Genomic DNA, 19,058 nt, shown 5'->3' on the forward strand with positions numbered 1-19,058 from the left:
CTTAACTCGAACTCAGTACCCAGGAGAAATCCCCTCGTTCCTGGGAACTTTGTATTAAGCAGAAGTTAGCAGCAAAAAGTGTTCGTGGTGGGACTGAGAAATGCTTAAACAGCCGACACCCTGTAAAACAGAGCTCCAAGTATCGGTTTAAATAAAGTCCTGAACTGACAGAGCGGAGGGCAGATGAGGATTGAATTAAATCCCAATTCACTGAATCTGTCAGGAGTGGGATTCCTGAGCTTGTGTGTGAGCTGAAACTGGATCGGTCCCGTTCTGTAAAGACTGAATGGCAGGCGGCTCCCAGACAGGGCTCAGGCCGGGACTGGCAGCTCTCCGCTGGGAACGGCTGGATTGGAGAGCGGGGCTCCTGCGCTGTTGCTGCTGCTGCTTCCGCCTCTTCGAGTCCTTGTGGCGGTCGGTACCGATCTCCCTCCTATGGATCCGGCTCCAGGTGGGCGCTGTGGACCTCGTGGCGCAACGGTAGCGCGTCTGACTCCAGATCAGAAGGATGCGTGTTCGAATCACGTCGGGGTCATTGCATTTTCGCAACGTTTCAGTGTCACTGTTTTATCGCGGGGCAGTCTTTCAGGGATGGTCTGTTCACTGTGTGTAAAATAATATTTATCACAGAATGAACACACCACAGAAGGAGGCCATTCAACCCATCAATCCCTTACCTGCCTTTTGTAAGACCAATCCCATTGGTCCCATTCCCCGTCCCTTTCCCCGTGGCCCTGCATTTTCCCCTTCAAGTATTTATCAAATTCCTTTTTGAAAGCCACGATTGAATCTGCTTCCACCGCCCTTTCAGGCAGCGCATTCCAGATCATAACCATTCGCTGCGTAAAAAAGATTTTCCTCATGTCGCCTTTGGTTCTTTTGCAATCACCTCAAATCTGTGTCCTCTGGTTCTCGACACTTCCGCCAATGGGAACAGCTTCTCTTTATTAACTTTATCTGAACCCTTCATGACTTTGAACACTTCGATCAAATCTCCTCTGAACCTTCTCTGCTCTGAGGAGAACAACCCCAGCACGGGGTAAATGCGGTCAATTAGCTCCAATTTATTTATTTGGGCATTAAACAAAGTGTGAGAGACTGGCGAGGCGTTGTGTGAACGGAGATCACTGCTTTAAGACAATAAATCCAATCACTGCGTGGGCGCTGGGTTCAAATCTCACTCCTGATAGAATTTCTGGCAATGTTCATTTTGACCTGTTCGCAGAAAACCCGATTGTCGTGCGATGGAGCAGAGGATGTGAAAGAAGCTGAAAGTGGAAGTGCAGATATTAGTTTCATCACAGTGACTGGACACGTTTCCACAGGTTCGGGCCTCTCACCTTAAGATTCTTTCCAGCAGAGTGGGACAGGTGATCAGAGTGACCGGGCTCCAGCGGCGCAATCGGTCAGTGCGCGGTCCTGATCTGACAGGACAGGGTCGGGAAATACCGAGGTTGTTAATTCGAGTCTCAGCGAGATCAAACAATCCTTTTGCTTGTGAACATTTCGACCGGAGTTGAAGGTATAATTAGTTTGTTCCAAAATGCAACTACTTATTTGAATTGCCATGTGGTTCCTCCGGACTGCGCTGTTGCAAAGCAGATGAGATGTTCAGTATTACTTGTTTACAGGAGGGAGGCTTTGGTTTTGGAGACACAAACTATGATTTTGATCCATCTACAAATCGTGGGATTTAACTGGAGTTTTAAACCAGCGCCTTAGACCGCTCAGCCAGGATACTTTCCAACCTGCACTTCAGGAGCTAGTTTTACAGGAATAGAATTACTACAAGCAAGAATTCTACCCCTCCAGCACCAATGCTCACACGGCAGCAGGATGCATGTGTCCAGTGAGAAACCTGTCTGAAGGAACATTCAGTCTGACAGAGCCGGAAGTCCAGCAGATTGACTTTCGGTCTGAGCAGATGTTGAGTCTCCTCCTTGAGAGAGTTTGCGCGGTTTTGCGGCAAAATTTCACTTCCCAGCTCCCGATCCGTGAACTAAAATCCAACTCTGGTGGGACTCGAACCCACAACCTTTGAATGTCCCCTCCGATTATTAAGTAGAAGTCCAACACGCTGTCCATTGCGCCACAGAGTCAGTTATGCAACGTGAGGGAGAGCGGGGATCCTGTGCTGTGGTTGAGGCGGTCAGGCTGCTCCTGCTTCCGCCTCTCACATTCCGAGAGCCGGGGCGGCAGTCTGCACCGATCGCCCTCCAATGGATCCGGCTCCAGCCGCTTGTTGTGGGCCTGGTGCAAGAACAGTCGCGTCTGACTCCACATCAGAAGGCTGCGTGTTTTGAACCAGGTTGAAATCACAGCATTTTCACTGTGTCTCAGGGTCCTGCCGACTGATTTTAGATCGGGACAGTGTTTTAGCGATGGGATGTTCAGTGTTTGTGCAACAATATCAAAACTAAATTTGATACATTAATGAGCTTTTTGTTCTGTTACTTCCTATTTACACCCTCTCCAGTTTTATGTAGAAACAGTTCACAATGTTTAAGGGATGTGGTGTGCAGTGTTTGTGGAATCAGTGTAATTAAATTTGATACTTTCATCTGTTCCTTCTCCAACCCAGACTCTTATCATTAGATTTGTAGTTTCACCCTGTTTAAAATAGGTGACTCAGTGATAGAAATAAATCAGTAACAACCCCGAAACCTCAGCGGGTATATTTGTTCCAATACCTTGTGATGGTCTCGATTTCCATTTAAATTTTCAATCAGCAATTCCCAACGGGTGTTTTGGGTTTGACAAACTAATTTAAGTACTTGACTGGTTCCTGGAAATGATCCAGTGGGGATTTCCTCACCGGTACAGATATAGAAATAAATACATTCCATCATTTCACAAATGACAGTTGTGTAAATAAATATATCGCGATCTGGAAGATGGAAAAGCAGCTCTTCATGTTCAGAAACAAATTTCCACATTTTATTTTATTAATCAACTTACGTTTCAATGTAGAACATATATTCAGAGCATCCCTCTAAACTTAAAGAATGGTAAAACAATTGCAGATTTTACAAACACATAACACGCTATCGTATAAGTAAGATTAATCCCTACTTTGTGAAACTTGTATTCTAATTGTCTTTATGATGTTAAGAAAAATATTTCTAGATGTACATCCCCAACTTAACGGAGAAACTAAGATGTAAACCAAAAGGATTTTTCAAAAACTATTTGGGGCGATATGATCAGTTCCCCTTCTCCTTTCTTTAATTGTTACCTTTTGCTAATTGTTCATCTTGATCCGTTTGCTTCATTTTTTTCTCAGTCATTGATGGTGAATTTTCTATCTGTTAACATTCTTAAATATTTGATTTGTTTGTTCCTTTCCTCTTGACTTGTGATTTGTTGACCTCCAGGTTAAAGTGTGAAACAGAAATGTGTTTATATTCAGGCGTGACTCTGAAGTGTGAGACCGAGAGGTGATGCCGGATGTGTGACCGAGAGAACAACTGCTGGAGGCGGAACTGTCCGTGACCTAACATACCCGCTGTGGCATTGCTCATGGTCGGTCGGATGACAATGTTTTATATTGACTGAACGGCTATGTACACAACACACAACGGATTTTACTGCTGCTTTAACTCCACAAAGTATAATCACCATAAATGACCAAAGTCTCAGATCAGTTGGAATTGAATTACTGTTGGTGAGGGGAGTTTGTACATTGGAAGGAGTTTATATATTTACAGCTCCAGGTAAACCTGCAAACCTCCCTCGCCTGTAGGTTACGTCACCATGAGGTTTCGACCTTCCTTTGCGCTTCTGGTCTTCTGAAGTGTGATTGAACCTGACCAAAAGTGTCCTATATTTAATGAGGAAGGAAGGTATCAGTGTAAATGGGAGATATAAACGTGGATATTTCACTGGGTACCATGGGAACCAGATACACTGCTCATTCCAGTTAATTGTCCAGCAGGAAACAGAAATCATTCTCTTCAACTGTACTCGCCCGAAGGAAAAGGAAACAAACAAAACTGCTCAGTTCTTTGTTTTAGCTTCTTCTGTTGGTTTACGTTCACTCACCGAGAAAGTGACAGAGAGACTGAGAGATTGGATTGGCTTTTTTCACTTAATAATCTATTATACTTTGTACTTATTGTTAGAGACGGTTCCATCCCAACAATCCTGTGCCTGACCTTCTCATTGATACTCAGATGTGTTCAAAATGAGTTTCAACCAATTTTACAAAAGCTGAACAGCGAAAACTGCTCTGAAACGAGCTTCGCTTCGCAACTTTTAATAGAGATTCGGTTGCTGGTTGTAAGTAAAGAAGTTTGTACAATCAGCCCTCTGGAGCAATATCCTCAAAAGGTGTTTCGGACACATTGTATGAGAGGTCCGCCTGTACAGTGCAGGAACATTTACATACTGCAGATCTGGAATCCTTTCCTTGTTGGCTCCGGAACTAATACAAATACCGCTCTGTGTTATTTTGTTGCTTAATTCACAAATTGGGTAAATATCACAGAGGAGGCTGAAGACAAAAAAGGCCCCGACCAAACGGGCACTTTGAGCAGCTCAGCCACGGAGCCAAATCAAACTGCAAATTCACCACCTCCTCTCACTGATACCTGTCAGATACCCGCCACTGTCTGGTGGAGTTTGAGGCCGTTTGGTACATTTCTATATCTCTTGTCCATTTCGCTGTGTTCACCGACACTGTCTGTATCTCTCACTGTGTTTATCTCTCTGTGTCAATCTGTGGGTTGATTCTGAATGAAAAATGAAATCAAAGAGATCAGTTGGGCCAGTGGCGCAATGGATAACGCGTCTGACTACGGATCAGAAGATTGTAGGTTCGACTCCTACCTGGCTCGGATTTATGCAATTTTCCCTCTGACACTGGGGAACTGAGAATCAAATTTCATAATAACATATTGTTTATGGTGAATCAGCGAAGAAAACATTCCATTTTCAATGATTTCCGTTCAGTTATGTATAGAATGAAACTGTGACCACAACGTGTTTCGAACACGCCGCCTTTTAAGTTGATGTCAGGCTCGCTAACATTACAGCACGAGGTGTGGGCACCGCACTGATAACCTTCAGGTGTATCCGGGCCTTTCAGACACTTCGTGTGACACAAGAGCTTTCCAATCCCCGCCAGCTCCTGGACACCGAGACTTCCGTTCGAAGCAGCATTCACCGCCAGGACCGCTATTCCGCTCCCTTTGCCGGTCTGCATAAAATCCGATGCTAAAATTACAAAGTAGGACGGACAGTATCTGGAAAACAGTTCAACTTTCAGTGTTCAGACTTTGGTGAGAGCTGTGAACAGGACTTTGGGTAAATATAAATTGGGTGTGGATTCGGAGTGCGCTGTTCTGTTATAAACTGCGGGTGTGTATATATGAGTGTGATGTTTCTATATGAACTGTGGGTGTGTATATATGAGTGTGATGTTTATATATGAACTGTGGGTGTGTATATATCAGTGTGATGTTTATATATGAACTGTGGGTGTGTATATATGAGTGTGATGTTTATATATGAACTGTGGGTGTGTATATATGAGTGTGATGTTTATATATGAACTGTGGGTGTGTATATATGAGTGTGATGTTTATATATGAACTGTGGGTGTGTATATATGAGTGTGATGTTTCTATATGAACTGTGGGTGCGTATATATGAGTGCGATGTTTATATATGAACTGTGGGTGTGTATATATGAGTGTAATGTTTATATATGAACTGTGGGTGTGTATATATGAGTGTGATGTTTATATATGAACTGTGGGGTGTATATATGAGTGTGATGTTTATACATGAACTGTGGGTGTGTATATTTGAGTGCGATGTTTATATATGAACTGTGGGTGTGTATATATGAGTGCGATGTTTATATATGAACTGTGGGTGTGTATATATGAGTGTAATGTTTATACATGAACTGTGGGTGTGTATATTTGAGTGCGATGTTTATATATGAACTGTGGGTGTGTATATATGAGTGCGATGTTTGTACATGAACTGTGGGTGTGTATATATGAGTGCGATGTTTATACATGAACTGTGGGTGTGTATATTTGAGTGCGATGTTTATATATGAACTGTGGGTGTGTGTATATGAGTGTGATGTTTATATATGAACTGTGGGTCTGTATATATGAGTTTTTTTTTTATTCGTTCACGGGATGTGGGCGTCGCTGGCAAGGCTGGCATTTATTGCCCATCCCTAATTGCCCTTGAGAAGGTGGTGGTGAGCCGCCTTCTTGAACCGCTGCAGTCCGTGTGGTGACGGTTCTCCCACAGTGCTGTTCGGAAGGGAGTTCCAGGATTTTGACCCAGCGACAATGAAGGAACGGCGATATATTTCCAAGTCGGGATGGTGTGTGACTTGGAGGGGAACGTGCAGGTGGTGTTGTTCCCATGCGCCTGCTGCCCTTGTCCTTCTAGGTGGTAGAGGTCGCGGGTTTGGGAGGTGCTGTCGAAGAAGCCTTGGCGAGTTGCTGCAGTGCATCCTGTGGATGGTGCACACTGCAGCCACAGTGCGCCGGTGGTGAAGGGAGTGAATGTTTAGGGTGGTGGATGGGGTGCCAATCAAGCGGGTTGCTTTATCTTGGATGGTGTCGAGCTTCTTGAGTGTTGTTGGAGCTGCACTCATCCAGGCAAGTGGAGAGTATTCCATCACACTCCTGACTTGTGCCTTGTCGATGTGGAAAGGCTTTGGGGAGTCAGGAGGTGAGTCACTCGCCGCAGAATACCCAGCCTCTGACCTGCTCTCGTAGCCACAGTATTTATATGGCTGATCCAGTTAAGTTTCTGGTCAATGGTGACCCCCAGGATGTTGATGGTGGGGGATTTGGCGATGGTAATGCCGTTGAATGTCAAGGGGAGGTGGTTAGACTCTCTCTTGTTGGAGATGGTCATTGCCTGGCACTTATCTGGCGCGAATGTTACTTGCCACTTATCAGCCCAAGCCTGGATGTTGTCCAGGTCTTGCTGCATGCAGGCTCGGACTGCTTCATTATCTGAGGGGTTGCGAATGGAACTGAACACTGTGCAGTCATCAGCGAACATCCCCATTTCTGACCTTATGATGGAGGGAAGGTCATTGATGAAGCAGCTGAAGATGGTTGGGCCTAGGACACTGCCCTGAGGAACTCCTGCAGCAATAAGAACATAAGAACATAAGAAATTGGAGCAGGAGTAGGCCAATCGGCCCCCCGAGCCTGCTCCGCCATTCAACAAGATCATGGCTGATCTGATCCCAACCACAAATCTAAAGAACACAAGAAGTCGGAGCAGGACCCGGCCACATAGCCCCTGGGCCCTCTCCGCCACCCACAGGGCATTGACCGATCCGAACTCAGCTTCATGTCCAATTTCCTGCCCGCTCCCCATAACCCCTAATTCCCTTTACTTCTAGGAAACTATCTATTTCTGTTTTAAATTTATCTAATGATGTAGCTTCCACAGCTTCCTGGGGCAGGAAATTCCACAGACCTACCACCCTCTGAGTGAAGAAGTTTCTCCTCATCTCAGTTTTGAAAGAGCAGCCCCTTATTCTAAGATTATGCCCCCTAGTTCTAGTTTCACCCATCTTTGGGAACATCCTTACTGCATCCACCCGATCAAGACCCTTCACAATCTTATATGTTTCAATAAGATCGCCTCTCATTCTTCTGAACTCCAATGAGTAGAGTCCCAATCTACTCAACCTCTCCTCATATGTCCGCCCCCTCATCCCCGGGATTAACCGAGTGAACCTTCTTTGTACTGCCTCGAGAGCAAGTATGTCTTTTCTTAAGTATGGAGACCAAAACTGTATGCAGTATTCCAGGTGCGGTCTCACCAATACCTTATATAACTGCAGCAATACCTCCTTGTTTTTATATTCTATCCCCCGAGCAATAAAAGCCAACATTCCGTTGGCTTTCTTGATCACCTGCTGCACCTGCATACCAACTTTTTGATTTTCTTGCACTAGGACCCCCAGATCCCTTTGTACTGCAGTACTTTCCAGTCTCTCGCCATTAAGAAAATAACTTGCTCTCTGATTTTTCCTGCCAAAGTGCATAACCTCACATTTTCCAATATTATATTGCATCTGCCAAATCTCCGCCCACTCACCCAGCCTGTCTATATCCCCTTGCAGGTTTTTTATGTCCTCCTCACTCTCTACTTTCCCTCCCATCTTTGTATCATCTGCAAATTTTGATATGTTGCACTCGGTCCCCTCCTCCAAATCGTTAATATAGATTGTAAAGAGTTGGGGACCCAGCACCGACCCCTGTGGAACACCACTGGTTACCGGTTGCCAGTCCGAAAATGAACCATTTATCCCAACTCTCTGCTTCCTGTTCGATAACCAATCCTCCACCCATGCCAGAATATTACCCCCAATCCCGTGATTTTTTATCTTAAGTAATAATCTTTTATGTGGCACCTTGTCGAATGCCTTCTGGAAGTCTAAATACACTATGTCCACTGGTTCCCCTTTATCCACCCTATACGTTATATCCTCGAAGAACTCAAGCAAATTTGTCAGACATGACTTCCCCTTCATAAAGCCATGCTGAAATATTTTCTGGAGTTCACCAAAGTGGTGGAGCGTCTGCGCTGTGTGTTTGTGCCGATTTAAATCACACGAAGAGCTGGGCTTTCAGTTTATTTTGTTATCTTTGTTCCAAACGCGCTCTTCCTGCTTCCAATGTCTTTGTTTTCCAGCCTGATATTATGATCATCAATGGCGGCTGCATCACCCAGCATGCAGCGCGGTTCAGATTGTGCCCTATCTGAATCAGTGGAGCCCAGCGCGCAGGCGCAGTAGTGACTCATTATCGGTCAGTGTGTCCTGAGCATGCGCGGCCAGTCGAGGCTGCGGGAGGAGCGCGTTCGGTGCAGGTCAGAGGATCGGAGCAAGAGGCTCAATAAACCCCGGGGCCCGGGTCCGGGCTCAGGCCCAGGCTCAGGCTTTACAAACCCCGAGTGCGGCCCCAGACCCGAATATAAAACAGTGAACATTATCCCCCCCTCACTACCCGCCGGGAAATGAAGGGGAAATGGGGATCGGTCAGGGAGCGTCTGTAAATGAAGGAGAAATGGCGATCAGTTAGGGAGCATCTGTAAATGAAGGACAAATGGTGATCGGTCAGGGGGCGTCTGTAAATGAAGGAGAAATGGTGATCGGTCAGGGAGAGTCTGTAAATGAAGGAGAAATGGTGATCGGTCAGGAAGAGTCTGTAAATGAAGGAGAAATGGTGATCTCTATATCTTCAGTCATCCAGGGAGCTCGAGCTTTGGATGCCGTTCCTTTCCACCTCGTGGGAATCTGTCCACTCTGTACCCAAACCAACTCCTCCTTGAAGGCCTCCCACTGTTCAATTACTGTTCTGCCTGCCAATTTTTGATTCCAATCCACCTGGACAAGATCCCTTTTTAACTCACTGGAATTAGCCCTCCTCCAGTTAAGAATTTTCACATTTGACTGTCCCCTGTCCTTTTCCATAACTGTTCTAAACCTAATGAGATTATGATCACTGCTGCCCCACTGAAACATGCTCCACCTGCTCCACTTCATTCTCCACACCGAGCCCACTGCTGTACTCACATTCACTCTCTCACACACTCACTCACATTCACTCTCACATTCCTCTCTCACCCTTTCACTCATGGATTCGGGCCACTGAAAGATGATGCGATGGGTTTGGATTTCAGCACAGGGAGGAGGGAGAGTGTGTGGGACGGGGATTTACAGCTTTGAGGAATGATAGAGGAAATAATGTTCCATAGAAAGTAGAGTTGTCTGATCTGAATTTCTATCCTGTACTTACATTGATAACTTTTATGAACTCCTTTTACAGGGGAGGATTTGCAGAGGGAAACTCAAACCAAAGATCACATCAAGATCTGACAGAGTCACTCGATTCATCAGGACCTGAATATCATCGGCCTTTGAATGTGGAAGGAGAAATGTTTGTCTGTTCTGTCAATGGGAGAAGGTTTCAAACATCAGTGTTAGTGGAAAAGCAACGAGACACACACACCCGAGTGAGAGTGTTCCACTGCACTGACTGTGGAAAGAGCTTTAACCAGTTACACAGCCAGAAAAAACATCACACCATTCACAGTTGGGAGAAACCGTACACGTGTTCTGTGTGGGGACGAGGTTTCAACTGATCGTCCAACCTGGAGAGACACAAGGACACCCAGACCATGGAGAAACCGTGGAAATGTGGGGATTGTGGGAAGGGATTCAATTACCCGTCACAGCTGGAAACTCATCGACGCCGTCACACTGGGGAGAGGCCGTTCACCTGCTCCGTGTGTGGGAAGGGATTCAGTCAGTCATCCGGCCTCCTGACACACCAGCGAGTTCACACTGGGGAGAGACCTTTTAAATGTTCTGACTGTGAGAAGAGGTTTGAATGCAAAAGTAACCTGCTGAAACACCAACGCACTCACACTGGGGAGAGGCCGTTCACCTGCTCCGTGTGTGGGAAGGGATTCAATCGGTCATCACACCTTCTGTCACACCAGCGAGTTCACTCTGATGAGAGACCTTTTAAATGTTCTGACTGTGAGAAGAGATTTAAAAGCAAAATTCATCTGCTGACACACCAACGCACTCACACTGGAGAGGGGCCGTTCACCTGCTCTGCTTGTGGGAAGGGATTCACTTGGGCATCCAACCTGCTGAGACACCAGCGAGTTCACACTGGGGAGAGGCCGTTCACCTGCTCTGCGTGTGGGAAGAGATTCACTCGGTCATCACACCTTCTGTCACACCAGCGAGTGCACTCCGATGAGAGACCTTTTAAATGTTCTGACTGTGAGAAGAGATTTAAAAGCAAAATTCATCTGCTGACACACCAACGCACTCACACTGGGGAGAGACCGTTCACCTGCTCTGCGTGTGGGAAGGGATTCACTCGGTCATCCACCCTGCTGATGCACCAACGCACCCACACTGGGGAGAGGCCGTTCACCTGCTCTGCCTGTGGGAAGGGATTCACTCGGTCATCCACCCTGCTGATGCACCAATGCTCCCACACTGGGGAGAGGCCATTCTCCTGCTCTGTGTGTGGGAAGAGATTCATTCAGTCATCCAACCTGCTGAGACACCAGCGAGTTCACACTGGGGAGAGGCCGTTCACCTGCTCCGTGTGTAAGGAGAGATTCACTTGGTCATCCCTCCTTCTGACATACCAGCGAGTTCACACTGAGAGACCTTTAAATGTTCTGACTGTGGGAAGAGATTTAAAATCAGAAACGAACTGCTGAGACATCGATGCACTCACACTGGGGAGAGACTTTTCACCTGCTCCGTGTGTGGGAAGAGATTCACTCGATCATCCCATCTTCTGAAACATTAATACAGTCACTAATGTATCCAATCTGGCATTCAAGAGAAACAGACTTACCCAGAGAGGCGTTAGAATGTTCAACTCGCCACCACAAGGAGTAGTTAAGGCGAATAGAATGGATGCATTTACGGGGAAGCTGGATAAGCACATAGAGGAGAAGGGAATATTAGAGTTTGCTCATCGGGTTAGATGAAGAGGGGTTGGAGGAGGCTCGTCTGCAGCATAAACACCGGTATAGTCTAGTTGGGCCGAATTGCCTGTTTCTGTGATGTACATTCGATGTAATTCTATGTAAGCTCCATCTGACACAGTTTTACCAACTCACTGAATCTATCAATTTCCCTTTGTAACTTTATGCTCCCATCTACACTACTCACTGCGCCTCCTAACTCGATGTCAGCGACAAACGTGAGTGTTCGGCTCTCTATTCCTTCATCTCCGTCATTTATACATATCGGAAAAAGCTGATGCTCCAGAACTAATCACATCCGGCCAATTTGAGTACATCCCTTATTATCCCGGGCCTCTGCCTCCCACCTTCTAACCAACTCCCGACCCATTTCAATAGGTTGCCTTAAATTCCACGCACTCTCATTTTTGTTGACAGTCTCTTATGTGGTCCCTTATTGGATGCCTTTGGAAGTCAATGTCCATCTAACACCCAGAGACACTCCATTATCGAGCACGTTAGTTACATCTTCAAAAAGTTCAACGAGCTTTGTTAGACTTGACTTCCCCTTTACAAATCCATGCTGGCTCTCTCTGATTACTCCATATTTATCCAAGTGCTCAGTCATTCTTTCCCCAATAACGGATACTGGTAACTTCCCCACAACAGGCGTCAGACTGATAGGCCTAGAATTTCCAACTTTATCTCTCCGACCCATCCGAAATAATGGAGTGACATTGACAATGTTTCAATTAAAGCAACAATTCCTGAATCAAGAGAGTTTTGATCGATCATGAGTAAGCATGAACAAGTTCCTTACCTATTCCTCTTATTCCCCTGGGATGGTAAACATCAGGTCCTGGAGATTTGACAATCTTCAATCTCATTATTTTCTCCATTGCCATTATTTTATTTACACTGAATCCCCTTGATTTATTTACAATTTTCCTCGTCTCTCTGCTATGTTCGCCTCATCCTTTTCTATGAAGACCGATGCAAAGTAAATATTCAGCATCTCTGCCATTTCCTGATTTTCAATTACAATATCACCTCCATCTGTCTTTAAGGGGCCCACATTACTCTTAGTCACCCTTCTTTCTCTTAATATACCTGTAAATACCTTGATTGTTGTCGTTATTTTCCCTCACAAGTTTTTGCTCCTTTTCCCTTTTTGGACCTCTTCGGGTTTTTCGTTTCAGCACCACAATAAACAAGACTTCGCTGTAAAGTTCAGCTCAATAGTTCTCCAATGTCAGAGCGAGAATTGTCTGAACCCCGAATTTATTTAATGTAACAAACACAAGCACACTTAATCATCCGTGTATCAACACACTGATGGATACACAAAGATAAACACAGCGAGAAATGCAGGCAGTATCAGGATGCACAGGTAAACGGACAAGGGAAATAGACAAAGATAAAACGGTCTGTGCCTCGAACAGACAGTAACGTGTCACTGATCGATATTAGTGAGACGAGGTGGGGGACAGGTGCTGTGAATTGGTGCTGTGGTTTAATTGGTTAAAGCATCTGTCTTGTAAACAGACGATCCTGGGTTCAACTCCCAGCAGTGTTTTGTGTAATTTATTATATTTACCTAATTTGTGGAATTCAGCGACAAAGTCACACTTTGGAATTGGTATTTGTTGAGGTTTGAGGAGGAAACCGATATCAGAATGACTGTTCAAAAACACCATTTCATCACACAGACAGACCTCTCATAGAATGTGTCTGTAACACTTTAATTTAAGGACACGTTCTTGTTTCTGGGCTCGTCGGGGTCAGGGTATAATTCACGATTTATGTCATAGAGGAGTGAAAGGTTGTCTCCTCGACCTCCGGATAGCAGTGATAAAGTTCGAGGATACACAGAAGTGGACAGGGTGGTCGGGGTCTGGAACTCACTGTCTGAAAGGGTGGTCGAGGCAGAAAACCTCAACTCATTTCAAAAGTGCATGGATGTGCATTTGAAGTGCCGTAACCTACAGGGCTACGGACCAAGCCCTGGAAAGTGGGATTAAGCTGGATAGCTCTTCTTCGGCCGGCACAGACACGATGGGCCGAATGGCTTCTGTGCTGTAGCGTTCTCTGATTCTATGATTCCGTGTGTGGGAAGGGATTCACTCAGTCATCACACGTACTGAGACACCAGGGAGTTCAAAAGTGACTGCAGGGGTTGGATTCTGCTGTTAATCACATCCAGGACTGAACCATGTTCATTCTGACAGTTGGGGTTTGTTTCTGCTGATGTTAATAACCCCTATAACTGGGCTGGAATTTAATATTCTGGATATCTGTTGAATAAATCAGCTTTGTTTTAAACCCTTGTTGTAGATTTTGGTCTTTCCCACCTGAGTGTTTAGCATCACCTGACTGGAGCTCAGAAAGGACAATCTGGGGGGAGGATCGTCCGGTGGGAACAGAACTTCAGCCTGGACACAGTCCTTCAGGGCCACACTGAGAGGGGCAAACGGCACTTTGGTCTTTCTCGTCTCTCTTCACTGACAGCAAAGTCACCGTGTGGCGTCCAGTTTAAAAATGACCGTGGTAATTATTCTATGAAGATTTAACCTGTTTGTGTGACAGTCCTGAGTCTACCATTTAAGGCAGGCGTTGACTCATTTAAAATAAACCCGCTTAAAATAAATGGGTTATGAATTGTGATTTCCGTGAAGCCAATGTTCCATTGCTTTATATGATTCATGTGCCTGCTCTCCGACAACAGGGTAAATGGTGGAATATCAGCCCTGCTCAGCCGGCAATAATCACGGTACATTTTCTTGCAGACAAAACACACGTTGAAACCCTGGAACTTTGAGGTGATGAATCCTTTGGGAAAATAAAATGAGGGCTCGAACCATCAAACTTTTGCGCTAACAGATAGCACCACCCAGACAGGTGAAAAAGTCACCTATTAAACCAGTAACTCATTGAGCTCAACTTTTTGATTGCAGCGACCAATGTCACAGCTGTCTACAGTCAGTCCAAAATCAACAGTTGAAACTTGCAGGAGTGAAAATCCAACGAGCCGGTCTTCACTCTTAAACCAGCAACTGTGAAGTTAAGAGAAACGTGCTGGAGAAATACTCGATTTCAGCGCGGTGACATTGGGCCAGAGTAAAGCTCAGTTAATATGATCACCGAGTGGCGAGAGGGTGGATTTGGAATTCCTGAGCGACCGCACTGCGCATTTTCCAGATCTGCTTGGAGCACCAATCCCTTCAATTCATCACTTACAGGGACAATTCGATTCTCGGTTTCTTTTCCCTGAGGCTTCGTGAAATTTTAAAAATTGAAAGCGACCAATATCAGAGCGAACCTCGTCACCAACATGCTCACAGATACAGAGCGGCCACACTCTGCTTCAGTGAGATGAAAACCCAGAGCGGTTTCAAGCTCGAATGCAATTGGAAGCAAAGCTCATTCAATGAAAGTGCAGGTCATTGAGGTGCCTTTAAAGTCCTGATTGTTTGAACTGAATTTCTTCCGAAAGCGCTTCAGATTCAGGTGGAGTGATTTGGGGACTTCCTTTCCCTCTTCGCAAAAGTTTGAACCGCAGCTCAAGATCAATAGTCCCGGGATAAATTAGGGATTCGCCGGGGTATGAACCTCGCATCGAGAATTATACCCCGACCTCAATGAGCCCAGAAACAAGAACGTGTCGTCACATTTACGTGTCACGGTCACATTCTAAACTGGTTTGTCCTGTCCTGTACATTACTGTCTAAATATTACAGATAAGCAGAGCACTTGAGCTGTCACAGCTGTGACTTTGACTTTTCTCCCTCTCCTCTCGATCTCCCCAGTTGCTGCCACGAACCACAATCTTTTCTCACACTTCTTCATCAGGAAGTTCCTAGCCTCGGTTTTCAAATGAAATAACGCCCATCTCTCCAATCACCGACAGCCCAGAGAGAGTTTCATAATTTCAGCTCCCACTTTACCCAAATCCTCCTTAAAGTAGCATGAAAATAATTATCCTTAAGTAAACAATAATATAATTAAAAGTTCTTATCGTCTGGGGTTTTGTTTCAGATTCCACGGCTTTTAAAGATCTGCTGATGTTTAACAAATCGCCTCTTGTTTGGAGGCTTCTGTGTGGGAAAGATCAGGAAGCGATAATTGAGAGACCGAGGATGAAGCTGTTTGATGGGAGAACTGGGGACACAGACCGTGCGCGGCTCCAGTGGAGCAATCGGTCAGCGCGCGTTATTTCTACAATAATTATACACTCGAGAAATGCTGGGGTTGTGAGTTTCAGCGCCATCTAAAGTAGTTGAACCTTCTAAACATTTTGACTGGAGTTCAAGGTACAACTGGTTCCATAACGCATCGACTTCTTCATGTCCCCATGTGGGCACTGAGGCTCCTCGGGCCTCCCGTCTTGCAATAGCACTCTGTACAGTTGTAGCATGACTTCCCTGCTTTTATACTCCATCCTCCGAGAAATAAAGGCCTTCCGGATTACCTGCTGCACTTGTATGTTGACTTTTTATGTTTCATGTACGAGGACACCAAGGTCCCTCTGTACCGCAGCATTTTGTAGTATTTGTCCATTCAAATAATATTTTGCTTTTTTATTTTTCCTCCCAAAGTGGATGACTTCACATTTTCCCACATTATATTCCATCCACCAAATTTTTGCCCATCCGTTTAACCTGTCAATATCTCTTTACAGACAAGTTGTGTCCTTATCGCAACTTGCTTTTCCACCATTCTTTGTATCATCAACAAATTTGGCCACAAGACACCCTGTTCCTTCATCCAAGCCATGAATATATATTGTAAATAGTTGAGGCCCCAGCACTGATCGCTGCGGCACCCCACTCATTACAGGAAATTCCGATAAATTCCTGCTGCTCCAGTTGGTCCGGATATCTCCTTAATCACCAGGGCGGGGTTAATGGTGAAACTGACGGTCCTGTGGTGCAGTTGGAAAATAAACATTAATTGAACCCGTCAGTTGCAACAATTAATAAAACGAAATTAATAAAAGTTAATGAAAAAATATTTTCTGGAGTTCACCAAAGTTGGGGGGGGGAGCTTCTATGCTGTGTGTTTGTGCCGATTTAAATAGCTGGGCTTTCAGTTTATTTTCAGTTTATTTTATTATCCTTGGTCCAAACGCGCTTTTCCTGCTTCCAATGTCTTTGTTTTTCGGCCTGATATGAAGAGCATCAATGGCGGCTGCATCACCCAGCATGCAGCGCGGTTCAGATTGTGCCCTATCTGAATCAATGGAGCCCAGTGCGCAGGCGCAGTAGTGACTCATTATCGGTCAGTGTGTCCTGAGCATGCGCGGCCAGTCGAGGCTGCGGGAGGAGCGCGTTCGGTGCAGGTCAGAGGATCGGAGCAAGAGGCTCAATAAACCCCGGGGCCCGGGTCCGGGCTCAGGCCCAGGCTCAGGCTTTACAAACCCCGAGTGCGGCCCCAGACCCGAATATAAAACAGTGAACATTATCCCCCCCTCACTACCCGCCGGGAAATGAAGGGGAAATGGGGATCGGTCAGGGAGCGTCTGTAAATGAAGGAGAAATGGTGATCGGTCAGGGAGCGTCTGTAAATGAAGGAGAAATGGCGATCGTTCGGGGAGCGTCTGTAAATGAAGGAGAAATGGTGATCGGTCAGGGAGCGTCTGTAAATGAAGGAGAAATGGTGATCGGTCAGGAAGCGTCTGTAAATGAAGGAGAAATAGTGATCAGTCAGGGAGCGTCTTTAAATGAAAGAGAAATGGTGATCCATCAGGGAGCGACTGCAAATAAGGAGAAATGGTGATCGGTCAGGGAGCGTCTGTAAATGAAGGAGAAATGGCGATCGTTCGGGGAGCGTCTGTAAATGAAGGAGAAATGGTGATCGGTCAGGGAGCGTCTGTAAATGAAGGAGAAATGGTGATCGGTCAGGAAGCGTCTGTAAATGAAGGAGAAATAGTGATCAGTCAGGGAGCGTCTTTAAATGAAAGAGAAATGGTGATCCATCAGGGAGCGACTGCAAATAAGGAGAAATGGTGATCGGTCAGGGAGCGTCTGTAAATGAAGGAGAAATGGTGAATGGTCAGGGAGCGTCTGTAAATGAAGGAGAAATGGTGATCGGTCAAAGAGCGTCTGTAAATGAAGGAGAAATAGTGATCTCTATATCTTCAGTCATCCAGGGAGCTCTAGCTTTGGATGCTGTTACTTTCCTCCTCGTGGGAATCTGTCTACTCTGTACCCAAACCCACTCCTCCTTGAAGGCCTCCCACTGTTTAATTACTGTTCTGCCTGCCAATTTTTGATTCCAATCCACCTGGACAAGATCCCTTTTTAACTCACTGGAATTAGCCCTCCTCCAGTTAAGAATTTTCGTATTTGACTGTCCCCTGTCCTTTTCCATAACTGTTCTAAACCTAATGAGATTATGATCACTGATGCCCCACTGAAAGATGCTCCACCTGCCCCACTTCATTCTCCACAACGAGCCCACTGCTGTACTCACACTCACTCTCTCACATTCAATCTCTCACATTCACTGTCTGACATTGACTCTCTGGCATTCACTGTGTCACATTAACTCTCTCACGCTCTCTCACATTCATTCTCTCACTCTCTCTCACCCTTTTACTCATGGTTTCGGGCCACTGAAAGATGACACGATGGGTTTGGATTTCAGCACAGGGAGGAGGGAGATTGTGTGGGATGGAGATTTACATCTTTGGAGGAACAAGAGAGGAAAGAATGTTCCATAGAAACTAGAATTGTCTATTCTGAATTTCTATCCTGTACTTACAGTAATGACGTTTCTGAACTCCTTTTGCAGGGTATTAGAAGGGGAGGATTTACAGAGGGAAACTCAAATCAAAGATCACGTCAAGATCTGACAGAGTCACTCGATTCATCAGGACCTGAATATCATCGGCCTTTGAATGTGGAAGGAGAAATGTTTGTCTGTTCTGTCTGTGGGAGAAGATTTCAAATATCAGTGTGAGTGGAAAAGCACCGAGACACACACACCCGAGTGAGAGTGTTCCAGTGCACTGACTGTGGAAAGAGCTTTAACCAGTTACACAGTCTGAAAAAACACCGCACCATTCACAGTGGGGAGAAACCGTACACGTGTTCTGTGTGTGGACGAGGCTTCAACTGATCGTCCAACCTGGAGAGACACAAGGACACCCGGACCACGGAGAAACCGTGGAAATGTGGGGACTGTGGGAAGGGATTCAATTACCCGTCAGAGCTGGAAACTGATCGACGCAATCACACTGGGGAGAGACCGTTCTCCTGCTCCGTGTGTGGGAAGGGATTCACTCAGTCTTCCAACCTGCTGAAACATCAGCGAGTTCACACTGGGGAGAGGCCGTTCTCCTGCTCCGTGTGTGGGAAGGGATTCACTCAGTCTTCCAACCTGCTGACACACCAGCTTGTTCACTCCGATGAGAGACCTTTTAAATGCTCTCACTGTGAGAAGAGCTTTAAAAGCAGAAAGGAACTGTTGAGACATCAACGCAGTGACACTGGGGAGAGGCCTTTCACCTGCTCTGTGTGCAAGAAGAGATTCACTCAGTCCTCCATCCTGCTGAGACA

At 45.7% G+C, this 19,058-nt stretch overlaps 4 non-coding genes across 4 annotated transcripts; 3 read left to right on the forward strand and 1 right to left on the reverse strand.

The window, feature by feature from the left end:
* Positions 1–463: 463 nt before the first annotated feature.
* Positions 464–535, forward strand: trnaw-cca (transfer RNA tryptophan (anticodon CCA)). Its single transcript has one exon. It is a non-coding gene; the product is annotated as a tRNA-Trp (tRNA).
* Positions 536–2,007: 1,472 nt separating this feature from the next.
* Positions 2,008–2,099, reverse strand: trnar-ucu (transfer RNA arginine (anticodon UCU)). Its single transcript is given in 2 exon segments — positions 2,008–2,043; positions 2,063–2,099. It is a non-coding gene; the product is annotated as a tRNA-Arg (tRNA).
* Positions 2,100–4,762: 2,663 nt separating this feature from the next.
* Positions 4,763–4,835, forward strand: trnar-acg (transfer RNA arginine (anticodon ACG)). The gene has a single exon. It is a non-coding gene; the product is annotated as a tRNA-Arg (tRNA).
* An 8,166-nt stretch (positions 4,836–13,001) lies between these two features.
* trnat-ugu (transfer RNA threonine (anticodon UGU)) lies at positions 13,002–13,075 on the forward strand. The gene has a single exon. It is a non-coding gene; the product is annotated as a tRNA-Thr (tRNA).
* The last annotated feature ends 5,983 nt before the right edge of the window (positions 13,076–19,058 follow it).

This window comes from Heptranchias perlo, unplaced genomic scaffold (genome assembly GCF_035084215.1).
Source record: "Heptranchias perlo isolate sHepPer1 unplaced genomic scaffold, sHepPer1.hap1 HAP1_SCAFFOLD_918, whole genome shotgun sequence".
NCBI lineage: Eukaryota > Metazoa > Chordata > Chondrichthyes > Hexanchiformes > Hexanchidae > Heptranchias > Heptranchias perlo.